Genomic DNA, 11,375 nt, shown 5'->3' with positions numbered 1-11,375 from the left:
TGCTCAACTAACCAATTACACATTAAAGCGGTGATGTTACTGCACTCTAATGTAAATTAATCTTTCTGAAAGTTGCTTGTTTGTGGCATCCTTTACATATTTGCCAGTGCAGTCAATTTTGCTTTTAGATTAATATATGCCTAGTGCATATATAGCGTACAGGAAATATAAATGAGTGATGTAAGTATACGCCACTGTGTCCTTTGCTGAATACTAAATACATTTAATTGAGCTGTAATATCACGCAGGGCTCTAAATGATTCAATTACATCACTTGAAGGACAAAGTCAAATTTGCAATCTGAAAAAAAATTAAAGGGTAAAGCCGACCTTAGGTGTTGATTTTACTTCATTGTCAAATGTGTGGATACCTTGTACTGTAAAATGCAAAAAAAAAAAAAAAAAAAAGATAACTTTTCCCATTACTTTTCATCGCTCTTCATAAAATAGCAACGTTATCATAGTTTTTTTTAATTTTTTTAATTAAAACTCTAATGAGCGCAAGTGAATGGTCCAAGGACTCCATGGCTGATTTATGACAAAGTAATAAATTACATACAGTAATGAATATTTTCAATTATAGAGGTCCTGCCTGACAAAATCATCCACCTCAATGGGTTCGAATGTGACAAGCGTCATCCTGTAACAGCTCAGATTGGATCTCATGTGGGAGCCAGGTATTACATTATTTACAGTTGCATGTATGAACGACATCCCCACACACATGAACTCAATGCTATGCTAATAGATGGCGATGTGACAACAGGAGGACGTAAAAGCCCAACTGGGACTTTCCTGTCTTGACCTAGTTACTGTATAATGGTTTGCATCATTATCTGCAACACAGTTATTCAAAGACATCAAAGCATTAAACAGAAGCACGACAGCCACTAGCCGACTGTCCTCGGAGGGGAAATCCACAATCCACAATTACATCTAAATAAATTATATTGTGCTGAAACTATGAGTTGATTAAGTGATTAGTCGAATGGCAGAAATTAGATTTGCAACAATTTAACTAGCTAACTAATATAAAGCAGGGAATCTGTGTGTGTCCTTCGCATATCTCGAGAACCGTTCAACTGATCTATTTCACACTTGGCAGGTGTATTGCCGGGAACACAAGGAGGTGTAGTGACGAAGTTGATGCAATTTGGACACATTCAATATTGATAAAGCAATAGCGCTTTGCACGGGGGTTCAGGGCTCTGCGGACTCAAGCAAGTCATCCGCAGCGGGCCTTTACAGGACACGGCTCAATGACTGCAGTTCCTACTAACACAAGGAAGCCTACAACTGATATGAACTATTTTTCATTTGTTCATATCAAAGTAGTAGCCAGAGGAAAGTCTGGGGATCACCAAAGTAACTAGTATTCATCCTCTGGGCACCAAAAAATATCATAATATAATATAATTCCATGGCAATCCATCCAATGGTTGTTGAGATATTTAAGTCTGGACCGAAGTGGTGAGCCATCTCTAACACCACGTGGGGCTAAAAACACCAAAACATTCTCTCAGGTTCCAGTCTCTCTAATGAACTGCTGATCGACATCATCTGAAATATTGTATTTTAGAGTTTTGTACTGTTGATGAGACAAAACTAGAAATGTACAGTACCTTGAGCTATGGAAGTCCACAAGGGTTTTTTTTCCCACTGTTTTTTTTTTATACATTTTATAGACTAAACTGTTTATCAATTAATAATAATAATAATAATAAAACAACAACAATTAAGATTACTTGATACTTGAAAATAATCATTAGTTGCAGACCTAACATTATATTTTAGGATCCACTAGGAGCTGATGCATAAACAAACAACATTATAACATATTAATATACTGTAATATACTTCGGAGGCAACCTCTTGCCTCCAAGTCATTCATTAATTCCTGATAATGGATACCTCGTCGAGCATTATCGCGCCTATACCATGGTAATTTGCCGAAGAAAAAAAATTAAGAGCATTCATTTATATTTTCATGTGTTTTGCAAACAAAATCCAAAGTGATTCACTCGATTTCCCTGGTAACCCTGAGGGTTCGCTAATACCTGGAACAATTATTAGCATCCCAAAGGTTGTTATGTTGTTCACTGCTCCAGTAAATAGGACGAACCTTAGATGCGACTTTCCAACAGAAGATCTTTAGAGTCCGCTCAGCTCATAGAATCACCCTGGTTCCCTGGTGTATTTAGTCTCTGTGTGTGAGAGAGAGAGAGAGAGAGAGAGAGAGGAAGAGAAAGAGAAAGAGAGAGAGAGAGAGAGAGAGAGAGAGAGAGAGAGAGAGAGTGTGGGAAATGGAGAGACACAAAAATGAAAGAACATAAAAATCAAAGCAACTGGCACAGGGGGTACCTGGGTGTGGACACTGTGGAAAATCAGCCTCGGGTCAGTGGCCACACACACACGAGGAGATGTAAGGTACGATGTTGTGATGACATTTAGATGATATTTTCATGGACAGATGTAATTTTAGCTTGAAAGCTACGTGCATGCTCTGAACCTGACAGGCTGTAAAAGTCACAAACACAAAAACTATTTAAACCTGCTACTTTGATGAGGACAGCGGGAGGTTTCTGGACATCCTCTATTCAACAATGTAGCACAACGTTGTTACATTTCGGTCACTGATGCATGGGAGTCATTTATTCAGTGGACTATATTTAAACGATCGGTCAAAGTCTCACGGCAGTAATGGACATTTATGTGCAGTTATTCTTTAAAGCTGCAGTGGGTAGAAATGGAGCAAATTGTTTTATAAAAATAACTTTTTAAAATCATGTCACTATATCCTGACAGTAGTGCATGAGACAGGGAATCTGAAAAAAATCATGTGCCTCATACCCCAAGACCCGTGTCCGCCCATGTCCCAGTCTCTTTTAAAAGGCGTTGGTTTTGACAAAGAAGAGAAATGCAAAAACAACCGATCAGACCCGAGCTGGAGTCTGCCGTCTCTGAGCAGCTGTCAATCACTGGCGAACTCCGATCAAACGGTCAATCTAGGCAGCGCTGATCAAATATGAGTCAATATTCTGTTACTGTAATGCGTATTTCTCACCTCAAATGTTTTCAGAAACATCTTGATCTTGATCTTGAAATGAGAAAGTTTGTGACCCGGCAGCCATGTTGAGATCAGTTGAGAAAATACCAAGCACCGCCCACCAGCCGGAGCACAGCCAATAGGAACGCTCTCTCTCTCTCTCTGAAATGACCTGTGATTGGCCAAAGTCTCCCGTCACGGGCTCGATTTTTTCTAAAGCCTGAAAACAGAGCCATGAGGAGGTGCAGAAGTCTAGTTTTCTCTCAGGACACTTGAATTACAATATGCTGAAAGGTTATTATGGAATTTTTGCCCAATGATACCAAACAACTGTTGCCTACTGAAGCTTTAAATGCAGTACATTATTTCACATTTAAGTATGTATGTATATGAACATATGGTTCTCTCTCTCACACACACACACGTGCATATTTCTCACAAAAACAAGTACACAAACTTTACATTCCTCTGTCTGAGGGTATTTCTCCTTCCATATGACTTGGTAATCCTAAAACGGACTTGATGATATCATTACATCCAATTTTCTTTGGCTATTATTATACCTCATTTATAAAAGCTCTGTCACTAACCTTATTCTGGGGCTTTAATTTCCAACTCAATTAGATTAGAGTGAAGTATGACTGAGTACTTAAACATTTTTGGGCAGCGGGATTCGGACATTTTTGGCTGCGTCCAATTTCCTCCCTGGCGTGGTATGTGTTTGATATGGGGGAAATACCTTATCTAAATACCTACATCCGTTTGGCATTTCTGTTTGAGATTGGAGCTTTTTTTTTTTTTTTAAAGCCTCCTCGTCTCATCCCTCTTCTGCAATGATGCTTGAATTCTTCTAAACTCAAAAACTTTTTCTCCCCCTTCTTCTTCAAGTTTCTCTTAGTAGCTGCTTGTCTGCAATTTGTCCGTCATCTCAGAGTTTCTCTTAACTGATGAAAACGACAGAATTTGGTGCTTATTCTGAGGATCTTTGCCACAGTGAGAAATTGTGGCCTTTTTTTCCGAGATTGAATGAGAGCATCGCACAAAGAACGCCCAAAGCCAGGGAGACGTATAAACACTCGACTTCAGCTGGTCTGATTGGGCCTTTGAATCAATCTGTCTGGTGAGTGATGATGACAAAGCTGGAGGTAAACACTGCACTATATGAGCAGTCACAGCTCGCGATTCCACATCAGAGAGGGAATTACTTTACTCACCTGCAAAGTCAAAATGTGTTTACTCGAGTCCAGCTGCAGATGAGCTTGATTGTGTTCAGCACACGGATATTGATGGGCTCTAAACAAGAGCAACAAAACTGACATCATCACTGTTCTGTCTCACAAAAAACATTATCATCTTTTCAGACAGTGTTTGCTAACTGCTGCTCATCTTCCTCCAAACAGTCACCGAAAAAAATTGTTTCACATCACTCATTGATATTTTGGGAGAATGTGCTCAGATTTTGGTTTTCTTACAGGAATACACCCGCAAATCCCCTCAAACAGATCTTTGATACAGAGGGGGGTAGAGAGATGCTTTGAAAGCCCTCACCATTTGTGTCTCTGAATCGATAGTGCCACCATTTCAACATAAAAGTGAAAAGTGCTTGGCTTTCAGAATGGCACAACAACACCTTGCCACGCTTTGTCCTGTGGGATACCTCCACCTGCTCGAAAAGCTATCTATCCTTTGGCTATTGATTAGTTACAGCCAAAATTGGTGAGAGGGAAAGCGAAAAGGACTACTGAATGTATTTTATGTTCACCGCCAGGGTGATAAACATACACATTAAAGAGAACATCCTATTTAGAAAGTGACTGATCAAAGTTCTTTTGGTTTTTAGAGTTAGTCTTGCTAACTATATGTCATGGAGGAATTGATGAAATGGCTTAACAAAATCAATACTTACAGATACTGTACAGGTAATTACACTAACTTCATTATATTACATTGTGGACGACATGGTGCTATAATAGGAACAGCTCAGGAATTACATCTATGTTGGGCAATTCCACACCTCAATGCAGGAACTGACCATCCAGGAAAACCCCTACCTTGAACAGTGACTGTCCAATCATAGCTTAGCAACCATAACTAGGCACGGCAGGCCTGTCAGCATTTGCACCAGATTTGACTGTTATCAGGCCATTAAATAGGCATTATCGGTTGCTATGTGGGTCAGTAGGGGCCTACTGTACCTACTATGTTGTAAAAGTGAAAGCGAAACTTAAAAGCAACATGTTCTAACACGTTCTAAAACTGAATGAAATGTTACGTTTTGAACACAAACAAAAAGGTGTCTTTAGGTTTAGGCAACAAAACCAGTTAGTTAAGTTTAGGGGGAAAACATCGTGTTTTGGCTTAAAATAACAAAATATGTGTCAAAAGTGAAAGTGAAACTTAATGCTTGTGAACGAAAAGACATGTTGTTGGTTTCACACGGGATGCAAACCCCGACCGCCTCAGTGAAAACCCTGTGCGTTTTGTGTCCCATCCATCGTTCCCAACCACCAATGGATGATAAAACGTACTAGTGGGTGTAGCAGGCACCTTCTGACAACTTATAGCTTAAGTTATAGCTTATAACAACCATTTAATGACCTGATCACCGTCCAATCGGCTGCTGAAGCGGTGTACATGCCGCTGCAGTAAGACTAATACTACTGGTGTGTATACTGTAGCCTACTAAGAGTTTGGAGGGTGGTGTCTTTTTTTTTGCCTCTCCAAAACCAAGAAGGGTTACAGGGTTATAGTTTATACAAAAACCTGTTCACTACTAGCACTACACTATGCAGTGTCTCTCCCTTATCTACTTTGGGTATATATTACAGCAACCCCATGTGTTACCTGAGATAGAACTACGTTAGCCAGACATCAGTTTTTTCCTCATTCTAAAAGCCCTTTCTCTTCTAATGTTAAAAACATTTAGAATTATCGTGTGAGGGCTGTTGTTTAGGACCCAGAAGCAGACACAGACACAGCTGGGTGTTGGTTGAAAGTCAGGTGGATTTATTGTAATAAAGGTGGTGAGGGCGCTGGAGAAGGCAGGGGACAGGCAGGCTGCTGAGCAGGGTGGAATGGCTCGATGGGAGGCTGGCACTGGAATCCAAGAGCACAGGAGAACACAATGTTAACACGAGAAGCACAAGGAAAAAGCACAAGAATTACTCTGGTATCTATGGTACAGAGCGGCCGAGAGTATACCAACTGGTACGCAGAACAATCTAGCGAGGACTGGCAGGAAAACTGGTGTTCTTGAACTGTGGGTTGATTAGGTTGATTGTTGACAGGTGCAGAGTGCAGAGTGGAGAGTGAGACCAGGTGCCTGATGATGAAGCCGCGCCCCTGCCACACCCACACACACAGACAGACAGGGGAGGGGGAGACACAGGGGAAACAGAACACAGGAAAACCACTGGAGTCACGGCCAGAGCCGTGACATATCGCCTCGCAGTTGTATGTCTCTGACAATCATTCAAGTTACACTTTATATCCATGTCAGTTCAAAATGTCATCACTTCATCATTTCATCCCATTAGTCATTTGTATGAAATGTCATAATTAGCAGATGAATTCTTGAGTTATAGCCAAAAATATTTTTTGTGAAGTCACAGTGACCTTTGACTGCCAAAATCTAATTATTTCATCTTTGAGTTCAAGTGGACGTACGTGCCAAATTTTAAGAAAATGGCTCAAGGCATTCCTGAGATATCACAAGAATGGGATGGATGTAAGGTCACAGTGACCTTGACCTTTGACCACCAAATTCAAAATCCATTCTTCCTTGAGTCCAAGTGTCTGTTTGTGCCAAATGCAATGCAATTCCCTCCAGGCGTTCCTGAGATAACTTTCCCAAGAATGGGACGGACGTAAGGTCAGAGTAACCTTTGACCTTTTGACCACCAAATTCGAATCAGTTCATCTTTGAGTCCAAGTGGACATTTGTGCCAAATTTGAAAAAAGTCCCTCAAGGAGTTCCTGAGATAACGCGTTCACAAGAATGAACCGGACAGACAACCAGAAACCATAATGCATGGCATATTTCCAAGAAACTCATGAGTACATCTCTGGTAAACTAATCGATAAGTCGACAAAATCATATGATTGTTAGTCCACTAAGAATGCCTTTGGGCAAGGACAGCCCTTGTCTATACAATGTGGGTTCTTTTAGAATGTTTTTGCATATTATACCTTTAATATAGCTTGCCTGGCGATAGGGTTGAATATGAAAGTTCATTTTGTAGTTCTGTCGATTGAGGAGTGTCGCTGATGGACTGAATTCTATTAAGCTTTACATCATCAACCGGTACTCATGAAACACCAGTCACGTCTAATTGTACTCCATTCATCTTTAAAGACTAGTTAATAACATTATATAAAAAAGTCAGAAAATCTTATCAGCTGTCTCTTTGAATACTCTCTATCTCTGCAGATAAATACATAAATGTGCATTGTAAAGCAGGAGAAGAAATGATAAAGGGCCTCTTTGAGTGCGCATAGCTTAGATATTTCTTATGAAGTAGATAATCTAATTCAGTTTTATAACGGTGTTCATATCAGGCATGCACATCCATGCGCTCTCCTTCCGAGTTATTATATCGAATCTGTTGGAGATCATTTTCCATCAGTCACGAACAGAGTTGTCTAAAAAGGAATGAAACAATAGTCCTCAAAACCCGTCATTAAAATTCACACTGCATACGTGTTACTGAGGAGCAGAGCAGACACAAGGAATTAGACTTTTGGAGAGTACTAGGAGCCATTATGCGATTAAATTACCATTCATAATTTTGCTATCTGGTGCTTTTAGCCTGGATGGTTGCCTGGATAAACAGGCCGCCTCTTCCAACAGAGATATGCATGTTCTGTATTGTGCCATTATTTATTCAAATAGCGGTTTTTAGACACTATTTGAGTATCATTTTGGAACTGGAGAGACATGATATCTTCAGACTGCCAGATTGTCCTTTTATGTTTATGTCTTTGATGATTTTATTAGTTGTCTGTGTGCGTGGTTTTGATCGTGTTATATTGCCAGCTACAGAGAAGAAATTTCCGAGATTGGGTCAAGTATTGAGTCCAGCTAACTTGTTTTAGCTCAGCTGTGTTTATGAGGTAAAGCAATGATCCTTTTCATTTCTTTTTCAACATCACAAAGGACTCAATAAGTCACATTTCAAGGTTTCGACGCAACTTATAGGTTGAGGAGTATTTGAGTTAAAGATGGCAATCGTTTCTCGCTGTAAATGACATATTAAATCAAACAGCACCTCGAAGCCGTCAAAGTCGGCCGATGTATTTTCTCCCCTGCATAGTTTAAAAAAACAACTCACCTCCAGGAAAATGAGCTGAGGTGTATTCAGCTCAGACAGGGTCATAACTCTCCCAAGCCCCATGCCGATCAACACAGTCTTGGTTTATAACTCACCACAAGCCTTGATAAAAAAGACTGCAGTGGACATCCAAATTGATGGGGTTAGTTGTTGGGGAGAAAAGACCTTTCTCAAAAAAAGTTGATTCGAATGTCACCCAGGGTGCCGATAAATCACATACTAACATGCCAAACCTCCATTTGTCTCTGTTCTCTTGTAAGTCAGTGATTTGTAGAAGGCTACATTTTTTGTCAGCTCGTACTTAAGTGGGCTATAGTTCGTCTAAGCTTGGATACTTCCTGTTGTCTCAACCATAACTTAGATTGGTTATGGCTTTTTTCAGTTAAACCTGCAGTAGCCAGAATGTTTTTGGCATCATTGGGCAATAATTCCATAATAACCTTTCAGCATATTGTAATTCAAGTGTTCTGAGAGATAACTAGACTTCTGCACCTCCTCATGGCTCTGTTTTCAGGCTTTAAAAAATCTAGCCCGTGACGGGAGACTTTGGCCAATCACAGGTCATTTCAGAGAAAGCGTTCCTATTGGCTATTCATTCAACGGAGGCAGCTGTCAATCACTCGCAAACTCCGATCAAACAGTTAAAAGGCATTTTCAGAAACATCTTGTAGTGTACCATTTAGCTGTAAAAGTGTGCTCTGGCTGGTGGGCGGTGCTTGGTATTTCCTCAACTGATCTCAATATGGCTGCCGTGTCACAAACTTTCTCATTTTATAGCTAAACAGTTACATTAGAAGATGTTTCTACAAACATTTGAGGAGAGAAATAGGCATTACAGTAACAGAATATTGATTCATATTTGATGACCGTTTGATGGGAGTTTGTGAGTGATTGACAGCTGCTCACAGACAGCAAGGCTCCGGCTCGGCTCTGATTGGTTGTTTTCCTCCGGTCTGTGAAATTTTGAAGATGCCATTAGGAACATCGGAGGACATTGAACAACACCGAAGCACGTGATTTTTTTTTTCAGATTACCTGTCTCACGCACTACTGTCAGGATATAGTGACCGTTTTATAAAAATAACTTTTTTTTTAATCATATTTACTCCAATTCTACCCACTGCTGCTTTAATCCTTCCAGAGATCATGTTCATCTTTTGGTGATTGAAGTCAAAAGGCACTTGAGTAACTGAGATAACTGGGAGCACATGTTTGATTTTGCACAGTTATTTAGGGTCCAATCGATGCCTCACATCAAAGCATTGTAAGTAACTCGCCTGCATGTACAGCGAATACATGAATAACAAAGCGGTTGTCGGATATTAAATTCCAAATCGAGCTGCTGCCACATGATTAGAAAACAAATACGTTGGTAACATTGACACCGTTTGCTGCTAGAAGACACATTACCGCTTTGGAGATATTCAAATAACTAATCAGGACGGTTTCAAGGTCAGGCACTCAGGCAATTTACATTTAACATGGCCACCGGCAAAACAAATCAATTTCCCAACGTTAACCTCTTTCACAGCTCCACATGCAATCAGGTGAGCACACTAGTAGCCACGTGTGTTTTACTGACGGACTGACTCACTGGGGGGTGTTGAGAGGTTACATCCTCCCACACTCTTGAATGCCTCCTCTGTACGGGGAATCAGATGCAAAAAAAGATGTGACAGATATGGAGCAATAGATGAATAACTAAAAACCCCCACAGAACTGGGTGCCAGGCAACAGATGCTGATAACTGCCTCAGATTAGGTCCTAGATTGTCGCCGGCTCCTGCCAAGACTCTGGTGCTATATTTACCGCTCCGTCTCTCCGTCCCTCCTCTGATCTGATCGTGTCTGTGCCACCGTGGTGTGTCATCTCCGCATTATGTCTGGCATCTACGACGGAGCGCCAGGTGTGAAACGGAGATGAAATACTCACTCCGAACGCCAGCATGCTTTCACTTAAGCAGGGAATGATACGGCACAAGTAGGAGAGATTGAAGTTTTACAGGAGATCCCATTCAAAGCTTGATTGGGGCCCCAGATGCTGGAGGTTAAATGTGGCTTTCGCAGTTTTTTTGAGAGAACTTCTGAAACATTTTCTTTTGATGGAAACCTTGAACAGCTTTCACACAACTGAAGAGACCCAATCTGAGCTTAGCATGACCTTTAGGGGGAAATAATATTCTTCATCATTCAAGCAGCTATTTTGAAAGTCAAAGTGTACCGTTTTTCACGATGCTCCATCCGTCCTGAGCTTAATGTGATTTTTTTCCCGTTAAGACTTGGATTAAGGAACTCACTGAAAGCCAGGACACCTTTGGAAAAAATGAGCTATGAACTTGACAAAAACAGCCCAGTCAGCGATTATGTCAGCAGAGATGAGAAAGAAGAGCGTGGGGGGAAGATTGGTGGGAAAAAGTACAAAAGAACAAAAAGAAGTTGTGCTGACACAACATCATTTTGACTTGTAGGGCTCTTTCGTTTGAACATGATTTGTAGGACTGCAGGGTTTCAGCATTACATTTTTTTGTTATAAATATTAACAATGGCAATGAATTATGAGAGCTAGAATTGCACTCGAACGCATGACTGTAAAAACAGATCACAGCTCACAGCTGGCGGTGCCGTGAGGTGGTCGGCTTGTTATTAACACTGTGTGTTTCCTTGTAACGTATCAGCGGATTCCTCTCTCATTCAGCAGCCTTGTTATGTCTGTATAACGTTACACTACGTTGTCTCTCATCCTGTCATCTACCGCTTTTTTCTTTCTCACCGCGGACGGCCAGCAGCTCCACACATTGACACACGGCCCATGAGTTAGTGTTTTTTTTTAATAAATCAACTTTCCTTAATGAATATTACTCGTCAGTGCGTACCTCCCATTGTATGCAACAAGTGGGAGAACAAACAGTTTTTGACCACAGTGAAAATTGTGTTTTTGAAAGGCTAAACTCCAACAAATACGGATTGAAGCAGAATATTGTCATAGATAAAAACATGTGGC

Source organism: Sebastes fasciatus, chromosome 1, assembly GCF_043250625.1.
Source record: "Sebastes fasciatus isolate fSebFas1 chromosome 1, fSebFas1.pri, whole genome shotgun sequence".
Taxonomy (NCBI): Eukaryota; Metazoa; Chordata; class Actinopteri; order Perciformes; family Sebastidae; genus Sebastes; species Sebastes fasciatus.
Note: the sequence above shows the minus strand (reverse complement) of the source record.